General features: G+C 40.4%; 1 protein-coding gene across 5 annotated transcripts in view; it reads left to right on the top strand.

Moving 5' to 3' along the window:
• The first annotated feature begins 1,828 nt into the window (after nt 1-1,828).
• sulf2a (sulfatase 2a) overlaps nt 1,829-24,485 on the top strand; it is a 73,575-nt gene continuing 50,918 nt past the window's right edge. For 2 of the 5 annotated variants that reach the window (XM_008410558.2, XM_008410555.2), the window contains exon 1: nt 17,382-17,537. The gene's annotated coding sequence lies outside the window, so the exon portion shown is untranslated. Of the gene's footprint in view, nt 1,915-6,449; nt 6,541-17,381; nt 17,538-24,485 lie in introns of those variants that run through there. The other 3 variants (XM_008410557.2, XM_008410556.2, XM_008410560.2) reach the window with 3 other exon arrangements.

The following is a 24,485-nucleotide window of genomic DNA, read 5'->3' as shown; positions in this document are numbered from 1 at the left end:
TTGCTATTTCTGTGTGATGAATTATGGTAAAAATCAATAACATTTAATAAACAGCCTCTCTCAGGTTCTCTCTCTCCTCATCTTGCACACCGTGTCCTGCAAACATTATTTACCAAGTGAATACATTTTAACCAAGAGGTTCTGTTCCTAGACGGTAACTCTGCAGTATCTCCTTTCATCTAGAAGTCTACCGGTGCTGCACTGTGAAGTCAATGAGCTAATTTTCAAAAAAAAAAAAAAAAATCCAATCAAAGTTGAATAATGTCCAATTGATCTAACAATTAAAACTTTTTTCTACAAAAAAATAATTAAAAAAAACTGTTACTATACTGAAGCACAGCAAAATGTCAAGGATAGACATGATTTTACAGCTCTTTTGTAAGCTTTAAGTGTCAGGCCTCCTTAATACTAAGTGACCTTGTGAGTAACTCAGTGGCCACTAAGTAAAAGACATAAGGAGCAACAATGGGGAGAACAGATGTGTGCATTAGCCAGTTGAGGTAGTTGGGAACAAAGAGAGAGGACACGCTGGCACACACAAGGAGCATAAAGAGCGTAAATATAGCAGCAGCTGTCCTGTTTGCTTCCAGTGGAGGGCTTTATTGCAGATTAAAAAATATATTTGGAGTGCTGCCATGTAAAAGCTGACCCACTAAAACACCCATTTTCTATTGCACATTAATCAAAGAGTATGGGTGTTATTAGTCATCAGAAATGACAGTGGTGTGCAGCACAGGATGTGGACAGAAAAAAAAAGACTGTTTATTAAACTTTATTGATTTTTTTTCCTTTAAAGTACTCAGAAATGGCATGATGGGAAAAAATCTGCTTATTCTTCCTATACTGGAGAGTTTCCAAGAGTCCATAAATCTTGTTTTTTTGTGGACTTTGTGTGTCATTAAAAGATAGAAACTTTGAGTCTGTATACTGCAGATGGAGTAAAAGCTGCTCTGCTGTTAAAACTGCATATTGGCATTCTCTTTGTACAAAGGTTTTCGATAAGTGCAGTAAGACATTTTCTCTTCAGTGGACATTGTCTTTTGCTTTCAATTTCCTCTTTAAAAGTAAAAAAAAACAAAAAACAAAAAAAAAACATTGATCTTTTAATTTACTTTTTTTTTCAAAGCTTGAAAGGAAACTCACAACCGCCAGATAAATTTCCCAGTTACCGGACATCTGTGGTCATGCTTTTATTTTCCGTTTTAGGCTGGTTAGTCCTTATCTTTATAAATACTGGAAAAATTTGAGATAAAGTTTTTTTAATGTAATGTCCAAATTAAGCCCCACACAGATGTTGAAAGTCACATTTAGTTTAACCAAATGATCAAATCATTTTTGAACTACATTTAGTTATGCTTATATTTGTTTACCTGTTTCTTGGTTGAGTTGTCAAGTTTAAAAAGGTTCAGTATTTAAATGACACATTGACAAAAAAAGCCCAAGTCTAAAACTATATGGAGTTGAATTTGTTTCAATTCAATGAAAAAAAAAATCTAAAACAAAATAATTTTTTTTAACTTTTGGAATTGGAATAACTTTTTTGTTTCAAACTAAAAACGAAAACTTATCTAAAAAACAAAAAACGTTTTGTTTAAAAAAAACTTTTTTTAAAAATTAAAATCACTAATTTTTGTCTCACGAAGTGAAAAAGTTATTTGCAGAACATAAACTTTTATTTGCGCGTGTCAGAATGTTTTGGTTGACAGTCTAAGTTTTTGACAGTCCCTTTTTTGATTGAACCCGAAGAGTTTTGATTGGTGGAAACATGAACATCTACAGACGAGCGATGCAAGATGTGTTCCTATTGGTTAGCGCTGACTAAAGCGGATGACTTACTTTCTGCTCTGTCAGAACTCTGCCTTGAACTGCAGGGTTTGCTCCCTCGCTTCAGTGACGGGACACAGAATGTGAATGGTAAGCAAGCTCCACAAAATTTCACGGTTAACGGCTACTAAAGTGTCCTGCCCTTTTTCAAAGAAGAAATCTTACATATCTTATGACGACAGTCGCATATCTTGTCTGCCTTGGTCCCTGTTAGCATATCATGCTAGCTAATGTTAGCATTAGGTAAAGTGCATAAACTAGGCTTGTGTAATGTTCGCCTGTCTTTATGTTGAATTCGTTAACCAGCGCACCTTTGTCGAGTGGCATTAAGCGTGGAAAATACCAAATGTATCTGGAGGAAATATGTGTTAAAAACTTACGTAATGCCTTCGTGTGTTTATTAACTAACAGCGAAGTCCTGTGTGTTTTCCCACTTTAGCTTTGCTGCTAGCTTTTTAAGTGAAAAGTTATTTTCCTTTTTGTTTGAAACAAAAATATTACAATTGCAAAAGTTTTGAACACAACTTAATTTATTTTTTGATGGAATAATTGTGGAACACATTTAGGAGAGAGCTGAATGGCTCCATCATCAAGTCGTTCAGCTCTTGAAGCGGCACTGCAGCCCAGAACATTACGCTGCCTCAATGTGCTGCTGGAGTAATTATGGCTCCTCCTGGGAAGGTTCAGTCCTGTGATGTGTTTTCTTTATGTGTGAATGATTGCCTTCGCTGCGCGTCACTAGGACCCCAAAGCCTTTGTAACCCCTTCTCGACAAAATTCAACCCAAAATGTGGATAACAGTTAATTCATGATTTAATAGTGGAAAATATATTTATCTTAGCAAAACACCAGATTGGCCTGAGTTCCTTTTTCTTTTCCATTGGTAAATAAAAACATTACTCATTACTTGGGTTATTTTTATCTGACATCAAAATTAGTTTGATTTGAAATGGGTAAAGGGGTGACTTTATCTTCACTGCAGTGAAGCTCTTTGACTGTCGATCTTATGGTTTTGTGGTCAGAAGGTGATTTAATCCCCGGCCTCAGCAGCCTCCAGTATGAGTAGGTGTGTGTGTGAATTGAATGAAATAAGGTATTATAAATTGTGTATGGGGATAGAAAAAAAAAAAGTCCTTTAACGTTATCTTACAATTCAAGGTTACAGGCATATGCCGCCTTGTAGTACCTATAATTTACCAAAATCCTGTAATACCCACACCTTCCTGGTGCTTAAAACTAATTCCAGAGTCTTGTATTTGTGTAGAAGCAATTAGGACTACGTGATTAACTTATTGGACTCCAATATACGTGACATTTAACTCCTCCCGCTCTCCTTTTCAGACGCGTTCATGTTTTCAGATCGTCTCGAGAATCTCTCACTCTCTCGCCAGTCTCACCGTCGTTTTGCTGCGAACACAAAGTTGTCTCTGCTCCGTTGACGTGCCTTTGTTTCTCCCAGCGTACCCTCCCACCTATCCATCTGTGCTCTTCCTTGGCTGACTTTGTGTCTCTCCTCTGAGTGTGTTCCAGCCATATTGCAGCTTGAAGTCTCTCTCTCCTTCTAATGAGCCAATTGTTCCCGTGTTTTGTTCCCCCCAGGGAGCGTGGCGCAGCTAACAACATTCTGCTCACAACCATTTTAAAACATATTCACTGCACTGGGGAGGGATCGGGGCCAACAAAACAATAATGCCTTGGAGCACGTACCAAAAAAAAAAGAAAAAAAAAAGACAAATGTGTTAATGACAGTCGCACCAGCAAAGTGACAGCACATTGTTTTTCTGTCAATTAGACCTTGGTTATTCAAAAGAAATTTGCAACTCCCCGCAGAGTAAACGGCGTGGCATCTCCCGGCCCTGCTGTGGGTTGCGTAAATGATGTATTCATTCCCTTTCTCTGCGTGTGTCCCAGTTTGACACATCAGTCTGGAGACAAGTGACATTATTTTATCCACATATTGCTGCTCCTGCAAATATAGAGAAAAGTGTACATCCATTTTTTGAAATGTGGCTCCACAGCAGTGTTGTAAAGAGTAATGAAGCAGATGGCATTCAAGGCCTGATTAACTGTTATGGCATTTGGCTTTTCTCCGTAAATGCTACATCCCATGTGAACTACTCTGTTAACGGATGACCAACCTCTGTGTCACTTTCTTTTTCCTGTCTCTTTCCTGCCTGTTCTCCTATTCCTCTGCTTGATATGAGCTCAACTCTTCATTAGTTGGGCATAGACTGAATACAAACTGTGCCCTGCAACATTACTCCTCCTATTGGTCCTTTTTTCATTTTGTCACACTACAACCTTTATAAACCTCAATAGATTGTACCGTAAATATAATCCTGTGTAAGCAATAGCCCATAGAATAAGTATGTACACCTGTGTGTAATTTAATGTCGGCATCATGAAGATCAAATAACACAGAAGACGGGTCAGGAATGAAGTTGAGGAGAGTTAAAGTAAGCTTTGGTTATTATGGCTCTACAGCAGGGGTGTCAAACTCCAGTCCTGAAGGGCCGCTGTCCTGCAGTTTTTAGATGTGCCACAGGTACAAAACACCTGAATCAAATGGCTTAATTACCTCCTCAGTTCTCCAGAGCCTTGCTAATTACTTAATTATTCTATTCAGGTGTGGTGCAGCAGAGGCACTTCTAAAAGTTGCAGGACACCGGCCCTCGAGGACTGGAGTTTGACACCCCTGCTCTACAGCAAATAAAGCAGCCAGGAGGCCTGTGGTGTTTGTGGATGATCTGCAGGAATCTACAGCGCAGGTGTGTGAATAACTGAGTAGTTCTTTCGACAAACATTTCCCTAAAAAATGGCAAAAAGAAAGTTATTGTCAAGTTAGGGTCATTAGAAGACCTGTTTAAAGTTTGCTGCACTGCAAAAACACAAAATCTTACCAACTGTTTTTACTTTATAGTGCAAATATCCAAGTACACATGAAGTAAGACAAAATTATTTCATAATTAACTTTTAAGTGACATATAGGAGCTTGTTTTGAAGTCAATTATCCCCAATACTGATTTTAAAAAAGTGCTTATTTCCCTGGCAGATTATTTCATTTATAATAATAAGTGAAATAATTTACCAGTGGAACTAGTTCATTTTAAAAATCAATATTAAGGAATTATTTGCTTAAAACAAGCTCCTATATCTTGATTAAAAAGTTACTTGTAAATTAGTTCTGCCTTATCTCAAGTGTAGAAGAAATTACGTCAAAAATAATTTTGTTAAATGTCATAATCAGAATAATAAACCAAATCCACATCAGACTGAACAAAGTTCCACTTACTATTAATCAAAGGCAACTCGAAATAGGTGAGTTTTCAGCCTTGATATTAAGGAACACAGTGTTTTTGGCTGTTTTCTGGACATTTGTTCCCTATTAGTGGAGCATAAAAAAATGAATTGGTAAATGTGAAAATCAGTTGGAGATAAAACCCAAAGAGATGGAACAAAAGGTTGTTCTGCAAGGCTCTGATTTATGAGAGCTGTGTATAAAAGCATGCTGCACTCATCAGTTTTTACATGTGCAATACAGCATTACTTTCCAATATTTTCATTCTACTTTGCAATAAGCTCTGTCGGCTTATCACAAAATAAACTCACAGAAGTTACAAGCTGTTGCTTTAAGAAATATAAAAAAGTTCAAGAGGTTTTTATTTTTGGAGGTGAGTGTAGATGTACTTTTTTTTGCTGACAGGTTTGTCAAGAGTTGGCTTGAATAAAACTCTGCTTGCTCTCTAATTATGTCAACATTGGTTTAATGGTGCCGTTATATTCTCACCGCTGACTCCTTAATCTGCATTAAATATGTCAGGATAAAGGTCTGCCTTCGCTTGTCCACACCCTTTGCACCTCACTTCAATTTGTCTTCAAATCTCGAGCAGAAAAGACAGATATGAGGAATTAGCTCTTTTCCTCGAGTGAATTACTTTGCTCTATCTTAATGAGGTTCGCCATGTCGGAGTGAGCGCTTCACAGCGAGCATGCTAAATAGACTCGTGCTGGAAAAGAGTATTAGTTCCTAACTGCATAAATAAATTTTCTCTCCAGCTCTAATTCTGCCACTGCTGCCACGCAATTAGCCCCATACACAATTTTATCTTGTCACTTCCAAATGGGAATATTTCCTATTCTAAGCACAAGAGAAATCATCCTCATTTTTGTTTTTTTTTTTCTTTTAGAAAAACTAATTCCAGAATCTAATTAACTGTAGAAAAAAACATGTCACCCATTTGGCTGGAAACATCAAATGTAGTTATGTAAATAGCCCTGCAGATTGTAGCATGTGCTTGGACAGAGTTTCATTGTGGATGATGTGAGCCCCGGATAGAAAGATTATTCAGCCATGTCTACGGGGAGACGAACAGGGAGAAATAAGCCTGGTAATTTATTGTGCTGGTATTTCTCCTGTTTCACTTCAGACAGCTCATTAAGGGACGGGGTGTCACCCAGTTGGACAGAAAGACAGACAGGAGCCTCTCTCTAATGGGGCCTCCTCTGCTCTGGCTGCATCAGCTCTTTTCTGGCTTTTGCGTTGCTAGCTTAATCTGTCTTTTTTTTTCTTTTTATTTGAGTTGCCAAATAGGATTTAGCACAATTCATCATTTTACTCCTTGCAGGGTAGAGGGAGGAGTCGCCTCATATCCTCCCTCCTGACTGCAGTCTGCTTAGCTGGCTGTTTTGGGGAACCCATGGAGACATGGCCACAGGGTAAGGAAGACATGTCCTTACAGTTTTTGTAGGATGCAGTGGACAGACACAGATAACTTCATTAATATGCTGTACAGGCGTCGTTCTGTTGTAGCACATTGGAGACTGTTGGCAGTAAGTGGTTCGTGTGTTGAGAGAATCCTGCAGCTTCGCCTTAGACTGTGCTCACATACAGTGCAGTGCGTTGCAAATGTACCTGTCAAACTTTTGTTTTGCATTTCATCACTTTACGACTACAATCTTCAATGTGTTTTATTTGCAAACACTGACACAAAATTGTGTATCATTTTGAAGTGGAAGGAAAATGACAGATGTTTTCTTTTATTATTATTATTCTACAGTTCAGTCTTTTTGGGGTAGGTAGGGAGAGAGATCACTTTTACACATGTAAAGAGTGAATTTTTTGCTCATACATTTTTGGTTTATATTTCCATCTCCGATTGGATGGACATCAACTTCTAAGTCTTGTAATAGATGACAAATGGATTTAGGCCTGAACTTTGACTGGGCCATGTTAACACCTGATTATAATTCGATTATCAGGTGTGGCAGATAAATTCACTTAGAACAACAACCCATGTTATAAGTGAAATAATCTACCAGTGAAATTAGCATAGTTTCCTCAATATTAAGGAATTATTGACTTAAAACAAGCTCCTACATGTTGCTGAAAAGTTACTTGTAAGTAATTTTTTTCCTATTTCAAGTACACTAAGATATCTGCACTAGCAACTAGACCTAAAATACTTGGTAATATTTTGTGTTTTTGCAGTGTTATGTCCCAGTGCCAGATGAAAGATAGCACGTTGTTTCCTCCACCATGATTCATCAAGTAGATTTTAGTAGCTAATGTGACCAGAAGAGCTTCTGATTGCTGTGACTCCTACAATGCTTGGAAACTGCAAAATGACTACTTGACCTTTCTCTTCCTTAACAACTTTCTGTTTGACCCCCTCTTCCATAAAGACTAATTTTAAATTGTGCATAACTAATGGATCCTTTTGCTTTCTCTGCAACTCCTCCAGAGTTTCCATCTTGGTCTGCCAGTTCAGATACACGGTCCTGACTTGTATTTTGATTGATAGATTCAGCAGTGAGATGTTCAGATCTTGGGATACTGCTTTATTCCCTGGCCCTGCTTAACTCTATCCCTGACCCCACCCCGTTGCCTCGTTGTTGACCTTTCCTTCTGATGTCGGTCTTCACAGCAGGCTCTTCTGCTGCTCTGCTCACATCCCCACACGCCAGCCAGTGTTTGTTTGCAGACACAAAGGAGGCACACAGAAGAGAAGTTGGGTCCACTGAGTAGCAAACAAGTAATGAATTATTGAGGACTCCAAACACAACTCGTCGCTGATCTACATGGCCGTTTAGGGCCGGTTGATCCATAATTCACGCCACTCTTTCACTCCAGTGAGTGGTGAGATCGAAAGGCCACACTTCAGAGCTCTCGAGACTTAGCCGTCCTTCGTTGTCCCTCAACTGTGGGTTGCCTCAAAATCACACTGCATGTGCCAGGCTGTATCAGAGTCAAGAGCAATCAAGTTCGCACAAGTCTTTTGTTTTAATTAAGTTTTAAATTCACCTTTTTTCTTTTTTTTGAGTAATTAACCTTCTCTGTGTAGTTGTTCTCACAGCGTTTTAAAGTGATTACCAATGCATTTGTGCTGAAAGCACAGGGTGCCTTTTTAGACAAACCCACAAGCTTCTTGTTTAATATGTGAAGCAGATACTTTCCAAGTGCTGTACATCAAGAATGCAAATAGCGTGGTGTCAAAGGGGGTTTGGTTAATTAGCTGGGGATGTGATGCTGGCTCTTGCCCATAGCGGCTTGTGTTCTTTGGGACTGCAGTCCTCAACAGGGGGGCTGCTCTTTGATCTGCGGATCCCACGGTCTGCCAACACTTCCACAACCTCTGCAGCGCTGGAGAACAGACGGACGGGAACAAAGTGTGTGTGCCTCTGTGGGTGTGTGTTTGTGTCTATGACGGATCCAATTAGTTTACAGTTTTCCTTTGCCAAACTATCCTTTTCTGTCAGCTTCTAACTGTCAGGTTGAATTAACTTTTCATGTTTGACTATTGATCATTTATGTTGTTTGTCTTCAGAAAGAGGAAACGACAGAAGATTTTATTCTTTTTCAGCTCATTTTCAGTTTTTGTGCGAGTTCTACATTTGTCACAGCTTGAGATTTTTCTTTGTTGCAGCAAAAAAAACAACAACAAACTACTATTTTCTAAACGGGTTATTAATCCCAACACTTATCTTCTCCCTTCAGACAACATGATATATAATATAATATACACACTCTTGTTAAAACGGAAACAAGTACTGCAATTTTAGATAATCTTAATTGGATATTTTCCTTTACCAGATTCAAACCTTTTGGCTGGATGAAAATAATTTTTAATCCAAATCTGCCAGTGATTAGAGTAATTATACTCTCGTCTGTATATGTTAATGATTTGGGATTATTTATCTCAACCCTTAGTCTGTCAATCTGTGTCAATTCAGTCTGAATTCACTAGTACATACAGACTTTAACTGAGAGATTTCCTAAAAGTTTACATTTCTAAGTGCAACACATTCATTAATGGACAGACATTGAAAGTTCAACACACAATAAAACCAAGCAACTTTGACGCAACACATTCATCCTGCTCAGTGTCTGTTTTACGTCTCACTCCCTGTTATCGTTTACGAGCTGCCTGTATGAAAACATGTTTAACAGTAGTTTCCTTTTAAACACCCTCTTACAGCTTTTGTTCTTCTTCGGATTTTGTTTTTAAAACCTCCCTGACAGCAAAGATGCATCACTGAGAAGAAAGTATTTTATCTCAAGTAACTCGGATCATCAAACAACTCTTAAAGTCATACAAAGAAAATTTGATTGAATACAAAGTGCAGTTTTGAAATGGTAATTATATTTATTAAGGAGAGAAAGCAATTCAAAGCAACTCAGCTCTATTTGGAAAAAGCAATTGCCCTCTTTGTTAAATCATGAGTTAACGTTGATTAATGGCATTTTTTTTTGTTCAATTTCACTAGCCACATGCAGGCCTGATTACTACCAGACCTGAATAATAAAAATGCACTCAAAAGGAACCTGGCTGACAAGCTGAAAGACCTGGAAAACCAACACTTGATACTCCGATCTGAAATAAATTAGAAACAATCGAGAAACATCTTTTTCCCTTCTCAGAGGATCCGTTTTTTTCTGTAGTCTATACATCTTTACTACGCCTCATGATCATCTGAAAGGTTCAACATGGATGGAGAATGAAGTCCACAACAGTATTACACCTAGGAAGGTAGTCATAAACCGTAACCACTATGAATTGACAGCTAAAATTGGGGTACAAGCCCAGGAAGCAGCTACTGGAGGAGTATAGGGCACACAGTGTTGACAGCAAACCGTTCCCCAATTTTTGATCTGAGATATAAGCAAGTTAATAACAACTGTGCTTATTGACATTGGTCCTCCATGAGGAACGTAACAGAGTTCTTCACTGCATGTCCTATCCAAATGAAGGGTTGCCACCCCGCTTTGGTTCCACATCCCCGACCGACTGCATAGTCCGAAAGCACAAAGAAAAACGATTTTGTAAAGAAGAGTATAATTTATCCAGTGATGCTAAAGACATAATGGCAGACAGTTGTTGCCTCCCAACTACTTCATATCCGGCCAGTTTGACTGGGAAAGTTTCATTCCTTCAATAACAAAATCACAGCAGCGTAGCTGGTTTAACTGTTGCTTTGCAGCCTGGTCAGGCTATAGGACAACAGAGCAACACTGGCAACCACCAGCCGTCGCTATAAGGATTGAGTGGCTTTAGACAATTGACGAAATTAATGATTTATACTTTTAAGTATGACAAGAAATCAAGATCAGTGGAAATCTGCAAGGGAGAAAGTTACATTTTCAAAGCACTGTAACATGAATCTTCTGTCAGTAACAACTTTTTCACTGAAGAGTGTTATAGTGTGGCTACCTGTGGATGTTTAGGTGTAATACCTCCTCTCAGTCAACCTGGAAATGAACTGATTCTGTTCCAGTCTCTCTGCCCATGTCGAATGAATCTTATGCCCAGGTATTCTTAGATGAAATATTGGCATCGTATTTTAAAAATCAAGAGCAAATGAAATCAGCGTAGTGTTTTGCATTCATGTGACAATAACAAGAAATATTAAAGGATGTGATTCAACAAGAGCGACAATATTTAAGTCATTTTCAGTTATAAAGATATTCTGACGTATAAACTATGATGCATGGAATAAAGTAAATTTTGCCAATATCTGACTAGGTAAATTCATTGGATTGTGCGTCCCGTGACATCCGGTTAGCACAGCCTTGACGATACCAAAGACCTTACATTGTGTCACACATTTTCAGCTGAAACAACTAATTTGCCTTTCTCGTGTTTTTTGTTGTTTTTGAATGAATTATGGCATTACCCGAGGATGTGGAACAATGCATCAAAAACAACACGTGCTTCTGCTATTTATGTTCTCAGTGGCACCCTAGGAAATTCTGACAGAAGAGCTGAATTGAATTTATTATACCAGGGCGATGTTTGACGTGTTAGAATGCATAAAGTGGTCTTGGAGTGACGGGCACAGCTGGACGTGGGCTACGTTTAACCCTGTGACGGTTGTGTCTTTAGTTGGTCAGGACATTTTCTATGAATGCAAACTGAAGTTTAGAGCATGTCTGAGCCTTAGCATGCTCGGTAAGAGGCACAGATATGCGTCTGCCTGCCTCAAGCCTCAAGCAATGCACTCAGAGGATAAATGGGAACCTGCTGCAGCCCGTGTGCTGCTTTACACCAGAAAGGCTCCGCAACACAAGGACTTCTCTCCTCGGCTCTACCAATCCCTTGTCCTTGAGTCTTTACATTTTTAGCTTCTGGGACTTTTCCTCGCCAGCTCTGTTTCTCATCATAATGTAGTCATGGTGACATAGACATTCAACAAGGGATTTATGCTGAACAGAGGACAGCCCGCTGGGGATATGTCTGTGCGCCTGTTCGGCGGCGATGAGGAGAAGTCAGCCTTGAACCAACGAGCCCAGGCTGCAAAAATAATAGGAGTAAAACTCTGAGAGACGGGAGAGTTGGTGAAAGGAAGGCATTGAGGTGGTCTGCCTAATTTGCAGTGAGCCCTTTTCCTCTTTACGCCACCAACTGACAGGGGGATATTTTTATTAGCCTGGCCCACAAAGTGCACGAGGAGGAACAAATTCATTTGTTACAACATACTTGAAGCCAAGGACAAGATCTTGGCCTGATAGAACATGGCTGTCTTTCTGTCCTGTCTGAGGAGAAATCCTTCAGTTTTATTTATGGATCTGCCCTGACATTATCATGCAAAGACTTGTTCACAAGGCCTCTCCCACTTTGTATTCAATGAAGCAGAAAACAGAAAAGCAAAATGTGTTCCCCAAGGTCTGGTGTCTCTCTGAGGCTTTAAACTGTGATTATTATTATTATTATTTTTTTGACTAACATTAAGACTTTTTTTTTCTAGTGTGTACTAACTACCTTTCTATGTTTTACAGCTTTTATTGAGGTGCTTTTTTTATTACTTTTCTGTCTGGTGTGATATCTGTTGAGATGAATCCTAGCTGCATAAGCAACGCTGCTCTGTTCATGATTGATTTGATGGAAGACGCATCTCTGTTGATCTGTTTTGAGCCCAATTAGAAGTCAGCAGCATGACACAGCTTTAAGTGCATTTGAGAGGGACCGAGAGAGAGCGAGCATGAATAAACCATGTGCTTAAGTGGTGTCGCTGGGCTGCTGTGTTGGCATGCCGGCATGGCTCTGGAAAAACATGGCTGTGTCTGGGGAATCGTCTGTAATCTAGCATGTAAGAGCCATAAGATGGCTTCTTTATGTGACTAATACATGCACATGTTGGAGAATTTAACTTCTCGACTTTATATTTGTTAGAATCTTAATCCACAACGATATCTTGTCAAGTCTTTATGACCCTTGACCTTTTCCACCTTTTTCTGTGTTATAGCCACAAACAGCAAATTATTGTTTGGTATTTTATTTTACACACAAGCACAAAGTAGTACTTAAATCTGCAGGATGTAACTTTTACAGAAATATGTTTGATTTTTTTTTTCTCATTTGTTAAATCCGTCACCATGTCGTGATAATGTAATACAACGGGCGATCTGTGAAAAGGTTGCATTTCTTCAGTGCTACTACAGAAGAAATGCGCTGCTTCCAGTCAAAAACAACCAGTCAGAGCCAGGAAGTGGGTCTTGGCGCTGTCAATCAACCTCGTGTGCACGCTACTAAATACGCTAATGAAAGAGAAACAAATTATTGTTCCAAGAAAAGTGTTTATCTGCCATCATCAGCAGCTATGCTAACTAGCCTGACTATTCATGGCAGGTTGTATTGTGGTGGAGGGTTTGAGCAGCTCCCCACTGACCCTCCCTTCCTCATTTCCTTAGTCTAATGTCCAGCGCACATTACACGAGTTGTCGGCCCATTTTCAAACCCTGAGACACACCTTAGCCGACAGAAATCCTAGGTATAACGGTTCGATTGGGTTTGTTGTGCCGTGTGGTGTCCAGCCACATGGGCACAAAATAACGGCTGCAAGTCCAGTTAACTAATTTTTAAATCAGGCATTAATTAATGCTTTACTAGAATCTACCTGTGATGTATGTGGCTATAGAGTCAGGTAAAGTCCTGACTGAATGAAAATCATTATAACCTATTTATGTTACGTTAACGAAGGTAGCAATTTGGCTCCAGCTCCTCTCCTTGTCATTTCTATATTCTTTGCACGAAACGTTAAATAAATATTAATGTTGTTTCCACATATCATCTCCGATGTCCGCTGGATTTCGGGTTGCGCGGTTTCAGCTGTTTGGGATTCCCCTCCGTAATTTCCCCTAAGAAAGCGCAGAGGAGAATGCGCGCTTTCGGATTGGCTACCTGTCACATTCAGCGTTAAGCTCCCAGTCGGGGAAAACCCCCTGATTTAGACCGGAGCGACCACGACGATCTACCGTAACACACCACACATTGCAGGATGATCGGTTAGATCGGCCAACGATCTAAGATTGTCATAAGGGAAAAATAGGGGCAAAAAATGGTGTAGTGTGAACTACTGCATTAGGTAGTCAGATGTGCCGGTTTTCTCATTTTTAAATCTAGAGATTACTGAAGGGCAATACAGACTTCATAATCTGCACTCTTTTGGTTGAATGCAGTATTTATTTCCACTTTGGCTTTATGTTGTTTAGTTTTTATTCAAGAAAGTTTTTTGTTAATGGAGACTGAGAATCCATTTTATTTTTGTTATTATTTTGGTTGTTTTGTTTATTTAGTTTATCAGTTCCAGTGTTACGTGCTATTTTGAAAATAAATATCAGGAAATCGCATGTATTATTAGTCATTTCCATTAAATCAGTGTCAAAATGTCTTGAAACAATATTATCGTTTATCGCAATAATTTCTTTAGACAATTAATCGTCCAGCAAAATTTGTTATTGTGACAGGCCTAGTGATAGCTTTAACAAATGTATATAAAAAATTTTTTGGTAAAAGTTGCATACTTCAGCTTTAACTATGAAGTGGTGGGGAAAACTCTTTTTAATCCACCTTTCACTGTAATTACAGCTGCACGTCTTTTAGGTTGCGCCTCCACCTGATTTGCACTTTAAAGGCGAGCCGTCACCGCTGCCACAGAATAAATATTTCAGCTGATATTTTCTCCTGTTGTATTTCAAATTGGCGTATCATGCTTTGAAATAAACAGACGGTAATTGGGAGGACTGCTAAAGCCTTTATTCATTTATCAGCTGAATTACATGGATGGTTTTTGTCTGTGTGTGTTGATGTGCGTTTCTGTGGCCACGCTCGTCCAGCTTACGCCACTTCATAGCAGCGTTCACCTTCCTTATACAAGACCCGTGTTAATGTACTGCACATTTTTTTGGGTTAAATACGATGAATGTTAGGAATACTAAGATAATTGTTTGAAAGAAATTTGTTTTTTTCCTGTCTTTTACCTGTCCTTGCTGCTTCCTGGTTCTCGTGTTGAGAGTAAGGCTTCGATCACACAGCAGGTCTTGATACTAGATTCCAATTTATTTTTATTTAATTTTTGTGTGTGTGGCTGTTCGTGTTAATTAAATCAGACTCTTGTGTTTACGACCAGGAGTGGTGGAACCGCGATGTGATGTGATGCGCTTCACTGACGCTGAATTCATTCATAATTTATTTTCATACTAGGCACTTCTTGCTTCATCCATTGTTTACATCCAGCTCTACCTCTGATGCAAAGTTGGCACGTTTAATTAACTTTTAATGCAAGTTTTTACTGTAACTTTTCTTTTAAGTGTCATTATTTATCAAATAATGCAAATTTGACACCTGTGATACATTTTTAATGCATATTTCCATTAAAAATGCCATTATATAGTGAATGACACTTCATGATAGCAGTTGTAAAGACTTCTTCATGTTTATGACGGGTGTTGCGTCCTGTTTAAAATGACAGTCATGTCAGTCTTATGCACAGACCTTCAAATAAAGTGTTACCTAAATTGTGTTTTTCATAATATGATAAATGTTCCTTATTATTTTAAATGTAGAATGAGTTGATGTTTGTATTGTAATTTTATAAACACCTACTTTCATTATTTGAAATTTTTTGCATGATTTGTAGTCGTGGGTGTATAATGGTTCAGTCCAGGTAGTGGAATATCTTGCGAAGTCATTTAAGTCTGTCTGTCCTATTCAGTCATAAAAACCAAAAGATGGTGTTTAGAATCACGCTGTTACTTTCCATCTGCATTAAAAATGTCGCTATATAACAAATGACACATCATTGCTGAATAAGTGAGCTTCTGAAAGGTCGTCTTGACTTTTTGGTCCTTGCGTTGCACAAAGGACAACATCAAAAAACGTGAACGTTTTGAAAGTCCTATTAAACATTCGCTAAGCTCTGACAGACTGGATAGATATAAACTTCAAGCATCAATTTTTAAGTCTTTTAATTGGATACTGGGCATTGACTAGGCCATTTTAACACATAAATATGCTTTCATCCAAACCTTTCCATTGTACTGGCTTTGTGATTCTGGCTCTTGTTCTGAAAGGCGAAACTTTGCGTCAGCAGCACGTCTTTTTTAAAGCCTGTCTGACTCCCTTCGTTTTCATCTCCCTGTAATCGCTGAAGCAACGTATCCCTACAGCATGCTGCCTCCTCAATGATTCACTGTGGGGATGTTGTAATTATACTGTTTCACACATAAACCAGAAATTTCAATTTGCCTCTCGTCTGACTTGGAGCATCCTCTTCTACCTGTGTGCTGTCTGCTCCCTTTGTGGGTAAACCATTTGTTTTTGCCTCTTTCAGAAACAATCCTGGTCAGAGAAATGCCGTTTTTATTTTTATTTTCTTCCCTGCTCAGCATGGTTTCATCTCACCGCAGCGACACAAATAACCTGTTTAGCCCCGCTGACACGCAGATGATCCATAGCCGACTCTGTAATTGAAAACATCGAGAGGAGTGGGACAATTACTCTTTTTTTTTTTTTTCTCTCTCGCTCTCTCTCTCTCTTTGTTCTTCATATTTCCATGAAGAAATGCATCAAAATGCTGATTATAGATAAGAGTGTTATTGATTAGATGAGGTGAGAGGAGAGGCAGACAGGTGCAGAAGTTTCCCATCACTAATCTTTCTGGCTGTGACTGCATCTAAATAACCTGCAGAGAGGGATAAACAGGCGCATCCATCATGGGACGGCTGGAACAGACAGAGACGGATGCCTCCGCCCTCTGCTACCCTCCGTCGCACCTCTTCCTTCTGGTCAGAAATAGGAGGTGACACCCGCACTCAGGAGGAATATCTAGCCGAAGCCAGGCTAGAAAATGCCTTTTGCTTTTTTTTGTTTTTGTTTTTTTAGGCCGACTATCAAATAGAGACTTTTTAAAAAATGTCCCATGTTTTCCATCATCTTGTCCATTTAAGTTTATTCACTTTTTTGGCACTACTTTGTCAGGGAAGTGTTCCTCTTTGATATTGTGTGTGTGTGTGTGTGTTTTTTGCGAACATGGCTGTTTTTACTTTTTGTGCCGTTTCTGTATAAATTGATTTGGGTGTGCGTTTCTTTTCTATCTGCGTGCTCAAATGCTGTGAGCCAAATCCCCTTCAATGCCTGAACCCAGTGAGCAGGCGTGCCCATGCCAGCTCTCTTCAGAGGTGCCAGCCTGACAGATATAGTGTGTGTGTGTGAGAGAGAGAGAGTGTGTTTGCCACGCCGCGCTTTCCCTCTTCAACCCTGCAGTGTTAAGATTGATCCTTCGTTCCCTCCCATTCCTTTCTCTTTTGCTCCTCTGTGTGCCTCTGCCTTAATGAGACTGTGAATAGGTAAAGCTCACAGGCTCCAACAGATGGCCAGAGCTGCCCTGGTTCAGTGTCTGCACACACACAAGCACACACACACACAAGCACACACACGCATACACACATGCAACTCTGCAGCATGTTTGCTCATGAATGAGAGCCCAAAAAGCCTGAAGAGGCAGAGGGAAAATGCGACACGAAGAAAGAATAAACAGGAAGCAACCCAGGAGAAGAAAGAGTCAAACTAATGGAAACCATTGACAAATAACACGCAGGAGGGGGGAGAAAGGAGGAAAAAAAAAGGGAGAGGGAGTGCTTAAAAAGAGCGAGAATATGCTAAAAGAAGAGGAGGAGAAAACGGCGCTGAAAAGAGAGTGAGGGCAAAATTGAATTGTAGATTGAGGGAGCCTCTCTCCACCCTCTCTCCCTCCCTCTTTTATTTATCTCATGTGAAGCCACGCCTCCCTCCTTTCACTTGTCAGTGCATCCATAACAGTGAGCTGTCTGCACCGGGCTGCGTGGGGGGTGAGACTCGCTCCTCACTTTTGCCAGTGCATGCCGACCGGATCCAAGCAGAGCAGGACGGGAGTGGACGGTGTATAGTCTGGCCAAACAGGTGCGTGAACAAATATCTGATGGCTAATGTGTGTTTATAACAGCTGACATGCAGCAGCATGTGTACGTATCTCTGCCCTCCCCTCCATCTCTCTCTCCCCGCGACCCGAATCTCGGTCCTCTGCAGGACTTGCTTCCTTCTTTCCAAGAGTAGCGCATCCAGAAGGTACAGTGCTGGAGCTTTGCCCCAGTTTTACACTTGAACGCTCTCATCCGTTTTGTTCGCCTCTGAGATTTATGCGTGCCGCTAACGGTGCCGCTCATTGGGCTAAAAGAGATCAGACCTCTCGCTCATAACGGATGCTCTGCGGGATCTGGCTCCGAGTCAGGGCAGTGAGCGGATAGGCGTTTCGCTTTGCGAACGAAGTTTTGAGTTTCAAACGTGGATGCTGTTAACATGTGATCTCTGTCTCTCGGTTTGGTTTTTAAGCAACTCCTCGCAGCTGATGCTGTTTTTGAGTGGATCTTTGGTTTTGAGAATAGACCATAAGATTGCACTTTATATGTTTCTTTTATATGGTTCTTTTGTCTGTTTTGGTGTTTTGTTCTCCTGGAGCAGAAAAACAACAAAAGTGAAAATGCTACTACTTTTAAAGTTTGGTGCAGGTCTGTGGGGAATAATTTACATTGTGGCAACCGTTTTTTTTTTTTTTTTGAAGCCAATTAGGTATCCACCAGTCGGCATTCATTCAAGAGTCGCCATTTCAACAGTTGCATCTGCCTGCCTCCCGACAACTGGTCTCGGTGAATGTACTCACCATCAGTGTTTTGTCAATAGCTTTATGGGTCAAAAGTCTGTGTCATCACCTAGCGGTGGCGGTTAAGAGTAGCCGAGGGGAGGAGGGTGTGATCGCTGACCTGAAGGCTGAAATATTTATGACAGAAGCTTCTGAATGCCCCTGAATGCCGTCTTTGGTGCTCGTGGTGGGTGGATGAACGAATGCAGAGATGGACGGATGAATGGAAAGAAAAGCTTCAGGGATCTCTTCTTTAAGCATTCATTATTTATTCCTACACACTCACAGAAGCTGTAACCCCACATCAACTGGCCTCTTTTCTCGCCGAAATGTCAGTGGACCAAAGGAGGATGCTCTGGCTTACTCTACCTGTAAGGCATGTCGGAACTGCATGCTGCACTCTGCGCCCAGATGGACACGTTTATGCTCACATGCACACACACGCATTCTCCCAGGCATAATTGCTTGGTTACCCTCGCCAATGCTGTGGGAAAAGAAATAAAACCACAACCGCCGACTTGCACTAAATGAGTTGCACGCACGCATCTAATACGCGCACGCTGCTTAAAATGACGCTCACGCACAACACTTGAACCACCATCGGCCATTTTCTCCATTTTATTGTTCCCTCACCATTTTTTAAAAGACTTGAACTCCTCACACATGCCAACATGCAGACAAAATAAAAGAGGAGGTAATGACCTTGAGACCTGTTGATGTATTTTTTTATTTTTTTTTCCCTGCTGTGGCCGTGTTGAGAATACACAAGAGGCCCGCGGGACTCCTGGAGAAAATGCTCGACATGCTGATTGTAAAATTGGCTCAAAATGTGCGAGAGGAGCTGCTTGACGCAGTCAAAGGGAAAACACACATGAATATGGATTGTATGCTAATGCTGCACGCTGTAGCTGCTGTCAAAGGCAGAGGAACGCGTTCCTCCGATCTCCACCCCTCGAAGTGCTACTGACGGACCTGTTGTCAGCCGGGCCTCCTCCCCTGGCTGGAGGGCGGTGTTGTGGCAGATATCAGCAGTCAAGGTGACACTGCAGGACGTCTGGGCAGCTCTAATGTCTGCTCGTTTTACCACAAGCTTAGCCTTTTGTGGTCAGATAATGGTTTGGATAAGGTCACATTAAGAGGCCTAAATCTAGCATCCCCATTAGTTTGTTGGAGCTGTTCAGACGTGTTTCAACTACACTGCTTAATTTCTATCCCACGACATCTAAACAGATGTACGTCATTCTTAAGTGATTTTTACAAGGATGTGCTGATCGGGATTTTCTGCTATTCATGCTAATCTGAATCAAAGTTTGATTCTTCATTAAAGTTAATATCGTCAAGGGCAACTATTTGCTTTTAAACTTAGTAACTTATAGGTGTAGGACCGTAACATTATCATTTTTTTATTAGTTATGTGATTCAATATACAAGTTTACCAACTTGAATATACTCCCATCTCAGTCCTGTTGACATGTTGATAGGTTGCTAGAAAGCCAATTCAGCCAATTACAATAACAGAAGATGAGTCACTGTTTGTTTTTAAAAGTCCTGAGCAGATCTGTGCTATTAATCTTGTACTGCTTACTGTGCAGCGACAATAAATCTTATCTAATCTAATCTAAGCAGCTAATGTCAGCATGTTAACTCTGTTTTGATCTGTTGGTGATTTATTTCAACCGCAGACCCAACAAAGACTTGTGACTTGGGCTGTGTTCACACTGCAGCCTGAAGTGACCCAATTCAATTTTTTTTACGTAATGCGACTCATATCTGATCTGTTCTTGATGGTCTGAACAACACAGGTCGGATTCTTTTTGAATGCAACCCAGGGTACTTGGGTATCCGATACGTATCCGATTCAAATGTATCGGATACGTATGTCGGATGAATGTCGGACATTCATCCGACATTCATCAGGTCGGATGAATGTCCATGTCACATTCATCCGACCTGAATGTTACTGATACTCGACAAACGTCACTATTCTGTACCTGATAAATGCAAGCAGAGAGAAAAACAACAACTATGATGGACTGTAATGAGGATTTAGTTGTTAAAGTGCTGCTCTGGTCAGACAACAACTTCAAAATTGTAAGCTATGCTCAGTCATTAGCATTCATGTTTACTTCTGCAAACACTAGCACTTCTTCTTTTTATGACTGTTGGCGAAACATTGCGCACGCTCCCTATGTGTGACATTACTGCGCCCTCTACTGCGCATTCAGGACACTTTCAGGTCGTTTGCCCGTTCAGACTTGAGATCACATACAGGTCACATAAGTGTGACATCTACGGCAAAAAAATCCAATTTGACTAAAAATCATAATTGGGTCATTTCAGGCTGCAGTGTGAACGCAGCCTTAGATTGTATTTGGTCCTATACAAGTGGCCTGTTGACAGACCAGGCACACTCACCACCCATCCAGCAGGAGTGTAACAGCACAAGTTTTTGCACCAAAAATATTCGGTACAACCCTGTTGATTCCGTACACGAGTAAGAAGCAAATACAGCATTGTTATATACATGAGCACATGGTATATGTGGTAAATGTACCCAATGCCATGTTCAGCGGGCAGCTTTAAACAGTAAAAAAAAAAAAAACAGGACTCCCAGCTATCGCTAAGCTCTGCTATGTGGAAACATGAAGGTTCCTCATGCAGCTAGAGAGGATAAAACATGTAGAACAAGCAACTTTATCACCATAAAGCAGTAAAGTACACAGCTGGCTCTACACTTAGCTGAAAAACTCACCAGAAACAAAGTCAAGATGAATATAGACATCACAGTTAATGGAGAAAATATATCTGGCTTCAGACCTGCAGCATCCAATCAGACCGAACTCTGTACGTCGTTTAAAATGCAAAAATCTCTGTTGATGAGACGGGATAATCAAAGCGGCTGCACAGGTTGCATTCAGGTACAGCTGGGACACCGGCTTGTTGAAATATAAAAACAACTTGAAAGCAATCTAAACATATTTTGTGCTCTTATTCAAATATTTCTATGCATCATCATGAACGTTTTCAAGTGGTTATATTGTACCTTAGTTTATCTTTTCTCCCATTGGCTTTGAAATAATCCTACAAGCTCTAAATCTTCCGCCTTTTTAAAGTTTTAGAACATAATAAAACCAAATTGTTTACTGCAGATCAAAGTAAAAAGAAAACTCATGTTTTTGTTCCTTTTTAAAAAAAATAACGGAGAGTATTGAAAACATTCAACAGCGTGACTTTGAAATCCGAATACATACTCAGTCGTGAATTTATCAGAGGAATGCCCTGGACAGCGCAATCTCAGGGCAACGGAGAGACTCAAAGGACAAACAATGCATGCTTTTGGGCTGATGGAAAAAAGCCAGATAACCCAGTAAGAACCATATAAACAAGAGGAAAACAAAACAGTGCAGCAGGATTAAATATGGGTCATTTTAAAATAACATCATCAGAACTGGAGCCAGTAACAGGGTTTAAATTAAGATATACCTAATTTTCAATGTTGCAAATATACGTTTTGATTTAAACGTTGTCTGCAGCAGACTGTAGCTCCCTATTTGAAATAAATGATTGTGTGTTGAAATATTAAGAACCAACATAAACCCATGGAGTAGCTTGAATGCTAAATTAGGCTGTTTGAAACCCCTGAAAATGAAATGTTTTAACATATATAAGTTTCCCCCCCCCCAGAAATTCATCACTAACTCATGAGACAAACCGCTATTGTTGCACTATTTATTCACTTCCTCACAGCGACTCTTCTGAATCGTTTTTTAACACAGTTTGATAGTCAGCAGTACTAAACCGACTCTGTGTTCGTCTGAAAAATATACGAGTCGCCATTAGTGCATCCTGTGATGAGGCAACTTTAGAGGATCAGCATTTGAGACCGGTGTTTCTGCTCCCGTCAGCTCTAATAAAAGAGAGACTGAAGGGCGTTTCGACAATGCCTCTCTCAGACTCTCCTCTGCGAGAACAGTCGGATAGAACGACGACCGGCGTTCTATCCGGTCGTCGTTCTATCCGACCCAATCAAAAGCGACGAGCAACGCTTTTGATTGGGTGTGCGCTCGTTCATTCGCTCGTGCCAGATGCAGACTGGCGTGCACGTCGTGCGCGCGTTCACCGTTGACATGTGGACATTTGATGGCTGCGCGGGAGTGCAATCAGATTTCAATCTCTCTCCTCTGTATGGCTGAGTTGGTGCAGCGGAGGTGCCCCACGGGAAAATGTAATTATACCCTGCTGGCCACAGAGTGCGGGCTTCACTGCCCTACCTATCCCGAGAGACAGCAGCTTGAGGCCCCTTCTCACTGCTAATATCAAACAGCAGCAACATTGCTAAAGAAAGCCATGTTACATCTTAAAACGCAGCATTCAATTCTCTATCCAGCGGCCGTCTCCAATCGGCTTCATCTGCGATTTTGTTACAGCTGTGGTTAATTTATTGTAGAATTAACTAATGGCTACGAGCGACGATTATGAGAATCGTTTAAAACCAGATTGTCTGTCTGATAAGCAAGGCTTTATCGGGCCTGGTTTGATTGTTACCTTAAGAATCGTCCTCATCTTTCACTCCTCCCGAGTTGCTGACAAAAATATGATTCATTGATTTTTTTTTTTTTTTAAGACCGTTTTATATTCCTTTCTTTCTTCTCTGGAAATGTTTCTTTTCATCTCTGTGTTTGCTCTGCCGCTCGCTTTCGGCTGAGGTGCATGCTGAGATGGTGTCCATTAGCGAGGCAAAACAAACAGACACACCCCACTCTCCTGAATTTCGGCAGGCAATCAATGAGTGCACTCGGATAGCAGTAGACTAAGTGGGCCATTAAAGTCACAATTAAATGAATCTAGGACTGCAGGACTCATTGGAAGAGGGTAAGACACTCTGACCCAAAACAACTCAAAATAGCTTTTTTTTCTGCTGTAATTTACTCTTCAAAAAGGCACTTTTGGCCTGTGTTGGCTTCGAAAAAGGTCAAATGTAAAATTGATAAAACGGGAAAAAGGCAACTTAAACAGCTGCAGAGAGATTGCTGGCTGGAAATGGAGACAGAGAGGCGGAAGAATTTAAAATGAAACCCACTAAAACCTTCGCGTTATCCATTTCATTATGCTGTCGCTCGTCATGGCAACTCAACATGAGGTTAAGTACGACAGGGCTCGCTGCAGCCAATTTGGTCGCGGATGCAACCCAATTTCTCAATAGAGCACCTGGAAAAAAAGCAAATTTGAAATGCCACCGGTACGAACCCGCGGACGTTTGCCTAACAAGAGGACATTTACGTCTGTGTAAACTCGACTCGTAGAAACATTAATGCTCAATATATGCTATCCTCAGCAAATAAATGACTCCGTTCATTTCAAAAGTCCTACTGGCTCTGATTGCTTCGTGCCTCTAAACGCTTTGTATGCTGGAAACAAAAATCCACCTTCCCGACTTTATTATGAATAACAACTGCTGACTTCATTCCTGTAAAACACATTCTCGTAGCTCAATAGACATGAATGGATTATATTAAACACATCCCAATATATAAACAAATAAAAATGGAATGCAATTTCAGCCAGAAACGTTTCTTAACTCTGGCAGATCTAGATTTAAAGTGACTTCAGTTCAATCAAGAAGTAGGTAGGATACGGGTCGGATATCTAAGGTATACTCTCCATCTCAGTGGAAAACGTTTTATTGCTTTTAAAGTATTCAAACCCCTCTATTGGCTACTTACCAACTTTTTGCATGTTTGACATTTTTCTTGGGCAAAGAGAGTCACACCTTCACCATAATTTCCAGCTGTATGCACAGATTTTCCATTAGATTGAAGACGGGACCTGTACTTTAGCTTTAGTTGACAAATACCAACACTGACTATTTACTCCTGAAATGTTGGTGTTACTTTTTCAGGAAGTTACCCGTCTTGTACAGTTCTGCTCATTCAAAAAACTTTATATTTACAAGCCTTAATGCAGGGGCGTCAAACTCATTTCGTTTTGGCTACCTATTTTTTGTGTCATTTATCTGGCTAGAGCACATATGTCAAAGTCAAGGCCCGCGGGCCACATCCGGCCCGCAAATCAATTATCTATGGCCCCCTGAATGATATTTAATTACTATGAGAACCGGCCCGCAAGCCAGAGCCGCCCGCTCGTGTTTTGCCTGCAAACACTACATTTCCCATAATGCAACGGTAGCCCGCGAAGTGACTACAGCGCGCCCA

This window comes from Poecilia reticulata, linkage group LG5 (assembly GCF_000633615.1).
Source record: "Poecilia reticulata strain Guanapo linkage group LG5, Guppy_female_1.0+MT, whole genome shotgun sequence".
Lineage (NCBI taxonomy): Eukaryota > Metazoa > Chordata > Actinopteri > Cyprinodontiformes > Poeciliidae > Poecilia > Poecilia reticulata.
This window is presented reverse-complemented; position numbering and strand designations above follow the sequence as displayed.